This window comes from Phycodurus eques, chromosome 17 (assembly GCF_024500275.1).
Source record: "Phycodurus eques isolate BA_2022a chromosome 17, UOR_Pequ_1.1, whole genome shotgun sequence".
NCBI lineage: Eukaryota > Metazoa > Chordata > Actinopteri > Syngnathiformes > Syngnathidae > Phycodurus > Phycodurus eques.
This window is the reverse complement of record NC_084541.1, coordinates 21,910,110-21,922,214: the sequence shown is the minus strand read 5'-3', so window position 1 is coordinate 21,922,214 and position 12,105 is coordinate 21,910,110.

The window sequence follows — 12,105 nt, the reverse complement described above, 5'->3', positions numbered from 1 at the left end:
AAGGCCCGAAAATAAAGCCAGATCGTGTTGGTTTTTCTTCTTTTGTCTTGTGGTGTGCATCACAGTCAGTCAACTTCTCAATCAAGCGGGGATGCAGTTTGTAAAGTTGCTAATAAAATGAAGAAAGACAGAAAAGGTGTGGTTGTGCTTCATTCCCGTAGGTGTCAGAAAGGTGCATGCAAATGCTTGGTCGTCAACATGCACTGTAGTACAGCAGAACCCCGATTTACGAACGGCTCAATGTTCGAAGCATTCCATTTACGAACCACGGACCGGAACAAAATATTTGCCCGATAGGCGACCGTTTCATTCATCCACTTTGTGGCGGGCAGATCGCTCTCAGCTGCTACAGCGTTGCGGTCGGTTAATACTTTGGGTATTTTCTGCGCTTTGCTAGCTCAATATGGGTCCAAGAAAAGCAATGGACATGCATGGCAAGAGGAAGGCGCTCAATGTGGACTTCAAAAAGACGATTTGTGAGGAGTATATCACCTGGAATGTCATTTTTGGTGAGAAAATGTCATCGGTTGACAGGGTGGCCGGGGAGGGATATTGGTGGGTCCTCCCTAAACGCAGAGCACGCACTGTGCGTAGGGCCCCGTCCTCCATGAGGGGCCACACTTTGCGTGAGGAGACACAGTTGCTCCCCTGAGGCGCCCCACGCACAGCACAAGAGCTGAGGAAAGAGCGAGCCGATGATTGCTGCAATGACAGCAATCGAAATCAGAGGGATGCATCTTGCACCGGTGACCGGCCGCCACTCGCGGAGCACAGAGTGTGGTGACGTCTCGTCCAAAAGACACCACGAGTCGGGAACAAATAATGCCTGAATCAGACACACCTGTTACCATAGTGACGATAACCACAATGGATCACGCCAATGTATTGTGTGGGGAGAAAAAGAACAAAAAGAGGAAAAACGTGCGGTGGTAGTCACCGGTGCTTGGCAGAGTATATTCATTGGTTCAAGTACTGCTTGACGTATGGTTACGTACTTTTAATAAAATACGGCTCACAAGCAGGCAACCAAATTTTATGTACGCAAACATGCCGGCGTTCTGTTCAATCGTGCTCTCAAGCTTCGGTAAACATTGGTCTGTCTGCGTGAATAAATGTTGACGACGGCGACCAAGTATGTTGACAACAGCAAGCACGGGTGGCGCAGCGCCGGTCGCAATACGCTATCCTATTGGTCGACGTCAAGGCGCGTTGTCTAACACCTGACGACACTACACAGAAGATATCCCAAAAATCAAACATGCTAGACTTTTCATTTCAGTGTCGTACGGCTATCGTAGAGCCAAATCGTTGGTCGTGGACTGTCACACTACTTGACATTTTGTCGTTCCCGACAAAATCTGGGAAATTGCCCGCGATAGCTCATTGGGCCAATAGCGGGGCTAATATGCTGCCGTCTGATCGAGGCATAAGAGAGGAAAAAGGCAAAAGAAGAGGAAGCTCGTGCCTCACTTGAATGCGGGTATGCTGTCGAAGTCAAACTTTGTAGCAAATATCTGCCGCTCATTAGATCGGAATGTGTCTCCAGCATGACTAGAATGAAGATTACATTACAGACATTACTCGACGATAACGTTGGTTCTCACCTGTTGTCAGCCTAGGACCTGCATTTTTCTTTTGTCATAAAGTGACCCAATATTACAGAAGTTAGGAACAGTAAAGAACATGCATTGTTCAAAACGTGCATTTGACAACAGATGAATATCATATTTCGAAATATAACTACTCATGCTAACATGTTTAAAGTGTCTTTCAGAGCACCTTATTATGAAACTGAGGACGAACCTTAGTGCACAAAATGTACATTGCCACTGCTTTCGTCTTTTTAGGAAAGGGTAACATCAATAGTTTGTCTTCTGTAACAGTGTTAACAGTCTGAATTATGCTATGACTTGTTTCCTACCTGTCTGCGACCCACCCAAAATGGGGATGGGGAGAGGAGGGGCAGGCGGCCTAGCAAATCAAATGTCACTTCGGCCCCCAATTTGGTCAGGGGCAGCCTCCCACCTGTGCCAAGTACTTTCTGATCCTGGCTGGATTTGCCAGTGAAAAGCATCAAAAGCGTCATCTTCACGCCGTTTGCCGACGTGTATGACAGCCTCGAATGACGTTAGCCACGCCCACTCGAACGATTCAGTCCCCGCTGCTGTGCAAGCCCCAACGAAGAAGAACAAATTACACAAGGAGGAAGGACGTGCTAAGCTGTTAGCGTGCATACTCATTCCTCAACCTCCTGACATGAGGGATACGCGCACACACACACGCACACGCACACACCACCTCTCAAAGTGCGTTTGAATGCGCCTCATGCAGCAGCATCTTCATAATTTAATAAAGTTTTGACACGTTTAAAAAGCTTCACTGAATAACTTTTACTTTTTTTTTATGGATTTCAACATAGCTTTGAGTTCATCATCACTCACAAAACATGAAACACATCCACAAATGCTTTCATTTTTACATTTACTGTCAGTATCGCCGTATTACTTCCAATACTATACACACACGCACGCACACCCACCTTAATGAGGTTAAAGCTATTGTCATCCTGTGGCTCCTTTCTTCATCCTCCTCCTCATCCTCATGTGTGCTTGATGCAAACCCCATGTCAGCCGGCCTCAACATTCCTTCCTGCTAGCGATGAGCGCATTTAACGAAATGCTGCGATGTTCCTCTCCAGGACTCTCGGTGGCAGTAAAGTACATTACAAAAATCTCACAGCTTTTTGTGTTTTCTTTTTTTTCCCCAACATAGCAGAAGAATTTACATTCATTCATTTCCCGTCCCGCTTATCCTCACTAGGGTCGCGGGCGTGCTGGAGCCAATCCCAGCTAACTCTGGGCGAGAGGCAAGGTACACCCTGAATTGGTCTTCAGCCAATGGCAGGGCACACCAACGGGCAATTTAGAGTCTTCAATTAACCTACCATGCATGTTTTTGCGAAGTAGAAGGAAACCGGAGTACCCGGAGAAAAGCCACGCAGGCACGGGGAGAACATGCAAACTCCACAGAGTAGAGGCAGGATTTGAACTTGGGTCCTCAGAACTGTGTGGCAGATGTGCTACCCACCGTTCCACCAGAAGAATTTACAGTGGGAGGAAAAAGTATGTCAACCCTGTGGAATTTCTTAAATTTCTGAAATGTAGTCTGATCTTTATCTAAATAAGGATAAACATAGACTGCTTAAACTAATACCACACAAGAAATTATATGTTTGACACTCTAGGGTTCTTTTTGACCTCATTGAGCATTCCGCGCTGTGCTCTCGCAATCATCTTTACAGGACGGCCCTCGTTAATGTACACACAGCACCCCATATTGACAGAAAAAAAGCTAATTTTGGCAGATTTATTACAAAAAGAAAAACTGAAATATCAAACTGCCATAAGTCTTCAGACCCTTTGCTGTGACACTCATATATTTAACTCGGGTGCTGTCCATTTCTTCTGATCATCCATGATATGGTTCCACACTTTCATTGGAGTCCAGCTTTGTTTGATTATACTGATTGGACTTGATTAGGAAAGCCTCACCCCTTTATATAGAAGACCTCGCAGCTCACAGTGCATTTCAGAGCAAATGAGAATCATGAGGTCAAAGGAACTGTCTGAAGAGCTCTGAGACAGAATTGTGGCAAGGCACAGATCTGGCCAAGGTTACAAAAAGATTTCTGCCGCAATTAAAGTTCCTAAGAGCACAGTGGCCTCCATAATCCTTAAATGGAAGACGTTTGGGACAACCAGAACCCTTCCTAGAACAGGCCGTCCGGCCAAACTGAGCCATCGGGGGAGAAGAGCCTTGGTCAGAGAGCTAAAGAAGAACCCAAAGAGCACTGTGGCTGAGCTCCAGAGATGCAGTCGGGAGATGGGAGAAAGTTCTAGAAAGCCAACCATCACTGCAGCCCTCCACCAGTCGGGGCTTCATGGCAGTGAAGCCCCGACTGTGGGGGTGCTTTTCAGCTGCAGGGACAGGACGACCGGTTGCAATCGAAGGAAAGACGAATGTGGCCAAGTACACGGATATCCTGGAGCAAAACCTTCTCCAGAGTGCTCAGAACCTCAGACTGGGCCGAAGCTTCACCTTCCAACAGGACAATATGACCCTAAGCACACAGCTGAAATAACGAAGGAGTGACTTCAGAACAACTCCGTGACCGTTATTGAATGGCCCAGCCGTAGCCCTGACTTAAACCCAATTGAGCATCTTTGGAGAGACCTGAAAATGGCTGTCCACCAACGTTCACCGTCCAACCTGACAGAACTGGAGAGGATGTGCAAGGAGGAATGGCAGAGGATCCCCAAATCCAGGTGTGAAAAACTGCATCATTCCCCAAAAGACTCACGGCTGTATTAGCTCAAAAGGGTGCTTCTACTAAATACCGAGCAAAGGCTCTGAATACTTATGGCTGAGTGTTATTTCAGTTTTTGTTTTTTAATATATCTGCAAAAAAAACCTCAATTTTCAATCAATATGTGGTGCTGTGTGTACATTAATGAGGAACATTTGTTTTTTGCAAATGGCTGCAATATAAGAAAGACTGAAAAATTTAAGGGAGTCTGAATACTTTCCGTACCCACTGTGTATAGACAGTTTGTTTGACGATTTTCCGTGATAATGAAGCACTTTTCTTTTGGCCATGTGCACCCATATATTGTACAGTGCAAAATTATTGACTTGTACTTTTTTTCATGGCCTAAAACAACGAGTACAATGCAAAGTGTTATCAATACATATAGAAAGCTTGGGAATATTTGAAAAGTTTTAATTGTATCTAAACTCACCATGTGGTGTGCTTGATGGTGACATTGTTGACATAGTCGTAAGTGAGTCGAGGAGGGTCGCTTTCATGAGCCGTGAGGAATTAGTGTGCTTCCTATTTCCAAATCTGTTTCCATAGACAAACGGCTTGACAGACTAAAATATTGTACCAAAAACAGCAGGTTCCAGACTCCAGAGACTTGTTTGTCCCATTCCTCTTAATGTTAACACCGCCGTCATGCTGCTCTCTCTGCGCAGAGCTCTATGCGACAATAGATAGAACTCCTGCCATCACGGCCGCCACGTCAATGCATGCCCTGGAAATGTTGCCACATTCAACATGGCCACCAACTGTCAATGCATTGCCTTTGATGGAATGTCACCATGTTCAACATGGCCGCCACATAGCCACGTCTGTTGGTTAGGGTCAGTCAGTCTCTCCCAATATTGCGCCACAGGGTCAGTAAACATCCATCCTTCCATCCATTATCTGAGCCGCTTCTCCTCACAAGGGTCGCGGGAGCGCCGGAGCCTATCCCAGCTATCATCGGGCCGGAGGCTGGCTACACCCTGAACTGGTTGCCGGCCAATCGCAGGACACATATAAACAAACAACCATTCTCACTCTCATTCACACCTACGGGCAATTTAGAGTCTTCAATTAATCTACCATGCATGTTTTTGGGATGTGGGAGGAAACCGGAGTGGCCGGAGAAAACGGGTCAGTAAACAACAGTGGCCAATTCTGGAACTAACAGACTTTGTCAATGCCGATTTAAGTGACAACTGGAAACTATTTTTCGACACACGTACTGTCCAGACGGTCCGTTACTTCCGATCAGGGTCCGGTAAATCGAGGTTCCACTGTATAACAATTTTAATTAAAAAAATGAAAAACAAAACTGGGAAAAAAAAGAAACAAAGCCATGAGTGAATTTAAATGATCTGAGATGAAAGCAGCGTACGCAGAGCTAACGGTTTTTAATTAAAAGCTGACTTTTGTCTGGTGATAAGACAATCAACGCTGCTCGCCAGCTAACAGGATTATAATCCGTCCGTCCGTTTCCTATCGCGCTTATCCTCACTCGAGCTTGACACACGTTGTGTTGCTTCAAGAGTTGAAAAGTTCACCAATTAAACAATTGCGACAAACACATCAAACGCTCATTTAATATTCACAACTTTAGTCTGCCTTCTGCCAAGCGTGTGATTGGTTTTTGTTGTCAATATTTATTTTGGACTACTTCTTTCACCATTTGACCATCCGGTGACCCCGTGGACCAGGCAGGACCATCTCCTCGGGACACAAATACTTCCATATCCTTTAGTCTCCACGGCAACAGACAACAGACAGGAGAAGTAAAAAAAAAAAGGAGATTATTGCACGAGAAGATTATCCCTAGGGCGCGATGTAATATTCTGTCAATAATAAAAAACATCAGCTCAGGTGTCAATGACAAGACCTCACGTTTGCTTTGTTTTTATTAATGACGTCATCTCATATTTACGGCAATCCATTCTTCCTCACTATTTACTTCCATCATCCTCATGAATTCTTTGTCATCATCGCCCCTTGCAACTCCTCCCACCATCTTCTGATTCTCCCGACCTCGAGCTCTCCTTCTTTCTCTCCCGACACTCTTCCCCCCCCCTGTTCTTCCTCCTCACAAGCCTCCTTCCCGTCTCGACGTCCTCCTCCCGACTCTGCCCGAGCCTCCCCCCCTCCTCCTGTCCTCCTCTCGCCTCCCAACTAAGCTCCCGACTCCCATTTCGTCCTCTCCCGTCTTGTCAAACCTTTCATGCTGCTCGTGTCCCGTTGCTTGTCACGTTTGCTTAGGTTTACGCTGCAAAATCAAACAAGTCGGTACTACTGAAGGACAGACAGGCACACAGAGGTGAACCCATGCTGGGCAATCACAAGTGCTGTAAATGAAACAAGATGAAAGTAAAGGAAGGAACGCAAGAATACAGGGACCACACGGCGGGAAAGGCAACGCGACACCTGACGACACGTCAAGGACGCAAAGGTTTTGATGTTATTTCACGTCAACTGGGACATAAAAGGCCGAGTGTGTGTGTGTGGGTGTGTGTTCCCCCCCCTTTGTTCACCTCCTTTTGCCACACGTGGTACAGCTGTGTGACAAGAATATGAATGTGAGCTGTTGCCATGGCAACACAGGAGCTTTATGAGTCATGGGAGCTGAAAAGGATGAGAGCAGAAAACAGACCTTTCCTCTTCCTCTTTTCTTTTTCTTCCCATTTCCAACGCACTCCTTTGCAAGTTCAGAACAGGCCAAGAAGAGGAAGAAGAAGAAGAAGAAGAAGGACATCACTCTTGTTTCGTACATCTCCTTCGCGTCCTTAACCTGCCCCATCCAACCCAGTTTCCAGCACTGTTCTACGCCCCCCCCCCCCCCACCCGAGATGTGAGAAAGGTGGTCACATCATTGTAACGTCACAGGGTGAATTTGGATTACCGCAGCAGCTGAGCAGGCACCCGCGGTAAACGGAGGCTTCGGGAACCGCCGGTGGCTTGGCTTAGCGGAGCGGTCGAGCCGGGTTCAATTCCGGGCCAAAGTATTCCTCTTATCGAATTTCGTGCTATATCGGCAGTATGTGTGTTGCTATGAAAATTAGCGATCGAAACCGAAAGCCAAAACTGGGCCCAATGTTGAAAACCGAAAGCCGAAATGATTGAATTGGATTTATTGCATCAACCTCGTACTGGTGGATGTTGTCTCTTGACTGCTCTTTTTGTACAGGTGCTGGTCATATAATGAGAATATCATGAAAAAGTTGATTTATTTCAGCGATTCCATTCAAAGAGTGAAACTTGTATATTATATTCATTCATTACAAACAGACGGATATATTTCAAATGTTTATTTCTTTTCATTTTGATGATTATGACTGACAACTAATGAAAATCCCAAATTCAGTATCTCATAAAATTGGAATATTACTTAAGATCGATACAGTTCTAGAAATGTTGGCCAACTGAAAAGTATGAGCATGTACAGCACTCAATACTTAGTTGGTGCTCCTTTTGCCTGAATGACTACAGCAATGCGGCGTGGCATGGAGTCGATCCGTCTGTGGCACCGCTCAGGTGTTATGAGAGCCCAGGTCGCTCTGTCAGCGACCTTCAGCTCTTCTCCATTGTTTGGTCCGGCGTACTCCATCTTCCTCTTCACGATACATCATAGATTTTCGATGGGGTTGAGGTCAGTCGAGTTTGCTGGCCAATCAAGAACAGGGATACCGTGGTCCTTAAAGCAGGTACTGGTAGCTTTGGCACAGTGTGCAGGTGCCGAGTCCTGTTGGAAAATGAAATCTGCATCGCCCTAAAGTTGGTCAGCAGCAGGAAGCACGAAGTCCTCTAAAACGTCCCGGTAGACGGCTGCGTTGACCTCGGACCTAAGGAAACACAGTGGCCTGACGCCGGCACATGTGACGGCACCCCAAAGCATCACTGACTGTGGAAACTTTTCACTGGACCTCAAGCAACGCGGATTCTGTGCCTCTCCTCTCTTCCTCCAGACGCTGGGACCTTAACTTCCAAAGGACATGCAAAATTGACTTTCATCAGAGAACATAACTTTGGACCACTCAGCAGCAGTCCAGTCCTTTTTGCCTTGAGCCCAGGCGAGACGCTTCTGACGCTGTGTCTTGTTCAAGAGTGGCTTGACACAAGGAACGCAACAGCTGAAACCCATGTCTTGCATACGTGTCTGTGCGTGGTGGTTCTTGAAGCACCGACTCCAACTGCAGTCCGCTCTTTGTGAATCCCCCCCCCCCCCCATTTTTGAATAGGTTTTGTTTCACAATCCTCTCCAGGTATTGCTTGTACACTTTTTTTCTACCACATATTTTCCTTCCCTTCGCCTCTCTATTAAGCGCTTGGACACACTTTTTCATGATATTCTCATTATATTACCAACACCTGTACGTATGTCTGTATCCACTATTGCTGCTGAAATTATGCAACTTACCTATTGTTATCGTACACTCTTAAATATTTATTATATGAACGTACTTTTAAATATACAGGTCTATTTTCTCAAGGGACGTATTAATTCATTTCCAGTTTGCGTTATCGCATGAAACTCCAATTGTGACTCACAAAAAGTGAGCGAGTGAGCGACGTCTCGAAACTGGAGAAACTGCAAGTGACTTTTTTGCTGCAGATGGTGAAAAAGGTTGGGTGGGTGGTCGTGCCTTGGCGGAAGTCAGCACTTTGCAGTGACATTGGGGTTCTCTTCGTACACATGTACCTAATGAAGTGGCCGCTGAGTGTTACACTCTATTTATTAGGGGAGCAAACTTTATTTTGTAGGTTTATTTTTATTGTAGTAAATGTTGTCACCTAACGTCCAGAAGGTCTGCGGCAGGATGAACTGTAGATGAAGATGAAGACACTTCCTGGGTCTCTGTGGAGGCAAGGTCAAAGGTCATATTTATGAAGTATTTGCTTGACATTGTATTGCTGGTTATTGTTTGCAATTTAATTATTATTGTTTTTTTTAATCCAGTTTACTTCAGTGATCTATTTGTTGCACTTTGTTCTCACGCTGCAAATTATTTTTGCACTTTGGTGCTGCAATTTAAAAAAAAAACAGATATAATAAAGCAAATTACACATTTACGGTACATGCAAATCTACTGGTTTATTTTTGTTAGTTTTAGTAGGCCTCCATCAAGTTGACAGCTACTTCTCAGGCACTGATTAATGCGTCCAGGGGGCATCCTAACCAGATGCCCGAGTCACCTCATCTGTTGTTCTTGCACCGCAAATTATTTTTGGATATTGCTGTCGCGCTTTTCTTTAGACCCAAAAATATGAAACCATATGACACTCAGCGTTAGTAAATGAAAACATAGTGGTTTGTTTTTGCTACTGTTCGTAGGCCTAGATGATTTTCAGGATCCTCATTTAGAGCTTCACCACTTGGAATACTGTGGAAATCAAGCCCAGTCTTCACTTGTAGCCATGAGATTAGAATGTTCAAAAAAATCCAGACCAGTTACACAAATTTGGGGACCCATGGAGACTTGGGCCGCTCTGTGTGGTTCTTCTTCCTGCTTCCTGTATGTTGCCTTTTGAGTATTTTGCTGATGAGGCTTTTGACTGACTTTGTGATGTGAATCACAAATTTAGTTGACAACAACAAACACACAGTTGCTGTGTGGCAAACACAATGCGTGTGCGTGTCCTCCTGGCGGCTGCTGCACGGATTTGCATCTCATTGTTATCGGTGGCAGAGGCTGCGAAACGGCCCATTTAGACTGCAAAAAGCTGACATCACAAAAGACGCTGCAGCAGTAACAGCAAAGACGAGACAAGAACATTTTCATCAGGTTGTGATGAATAGAACACACACTCTAGTCTTCATGCTGTCCTCATTTGTGGCATCCGGACAAAGTGTCACACATTTCATTTCATCATTTACAGTACATCCGGTAAGGACTCTCAGTGCTTCACTTTTTTCCACATTTTGTTATCTTTCAGCATATTGATTCCCCCCCAGTACAATACGCAATGACAATAGAGATTCTAATTGTAAATTTTACACATAACATGCCCCAATTTGTGCAAATGGAATAAAAAAATAATAAGGGGGGGGGGGGGGGACAAAGAAATCCCATTTCATCCGCACGCGGTCGGCTGTGGCTCAGTAAGGAGAGCGGGTCGTCCAGTGACCAAAGGGTCACATTTATTATATATACACACACACACACACACACATATATATATATATATACAAACACACATATATATATATATATATATATATACATACACACCACGCCGCCAGGGACTCAAATCCTGCAGAGCCAGACGTGTCCCCCTGCTTAAGCCAGTACATGTCCAGGCCCGTCTGAAGTTTGCTAGAGAGCATTTGGATGATCCAGAAGAGGATTGGGAGAATGTCAGATGTAAGCAAAAGAGAACTTTTTGGTAAAAGCTCAACTTGTCGTGTTTGGAGGAGAAAGAATGCCGAGTTGCATCCAAAGAACACCATACCTACTGTGACGCATGGGGGTGAAACATCATGCTTTGAGGCTGTTTTTCTGCGAAGGGACCAGGACGACTGATCCGTGCAAAGGAAAGAATGAAGGTGGCCATGTATGGTGAGATTTTGAGTCAAAACCTCCTCCCATCAGCAAGGGCATTGAAGATGAAACGTGGCTGGGTCTTTCAGCATGACAATGATCCCAAACACAGCGCCCGGACAACGAGCGTTTCGAGGGCTTGGAGTGCCCTCGCCAGTCTCCAGATCTCAACTCCATAGAAAATCTTTGGAGGGAGTTGAAAGTCTGTGTCGCCCAGCGACAGCCCCAAAACATCACTGTTCTACAGGAGATCTTCATGGAGGAATGGGCCAAAATACCAGCAACAGTGTGAGAAGACTTACAGAAAACGTTTGACCGGTGTCATTCCCAACAAAGGGTTAACTATTTGGTATATAGTATTGACCAAATATTTTTCACCATCATTTGCTAATAAATTCTTTAAAAATCAGACAGTGATTTTCAGGATTTTCTTTTCTCATTTTGTGTCTCATTGGTGAGGTATACCTATGATGAAAATTACAGGCCTCTCTCATCTTTTTAAGTGGGAGAACTTGCACAATTGGTGGCTGACTAAATACTTACTTGTGTGCATATTATATATATATTAGTGATGGGCAAATGACACCGAGGCTTCGGAGCTTGTGTCACTCTTCCTGAAGCGGAGTGATTCGAAACGCTGTGTCGGCAAAACACCGGTGTCACGTGACGATGACGTTCAAAGCTTCGAACGTCATCGCTGTTTCGCTTCGTGCTTCATTCCTTCAAAATGTTTCCAAGCTTTTCATTGGCTCATGCCGTTTCAACGCATTCTGAGCCAATGACAGCTTGACAGGTTTGACAGATTTGAGTGGTTTGGCGCCATACTAGCTACATAAGATGCATCATTATGCTTCAAAATGGGGTTGTGAGGAGAGTGAGAGTATTTTGGCAAGTCAACCATACAAGTCCCCAAATGACAAACCATTATCTTTAAAGGTTTTCCTTAAAAACACCACACACACACACACAAAAAACAATGTTTCTGAATTCACACACCATGATCATTTGCAAAGTAGTAATGATCTCTAATCCTGTTAGGGAGTTTTAGGACAGTTTTAAAATAAAGCTCAAAGCTTTAAATATACCCATAACCAACATTTAACCACCGTTAACATTTAATATAATTAGCATTTATTCTTTGGGTTAATCTGGAATGTGTTTTAGAGTATGGGGGAGAGCATCTGCTTATTTTATTGTAATGACGATATACATTAT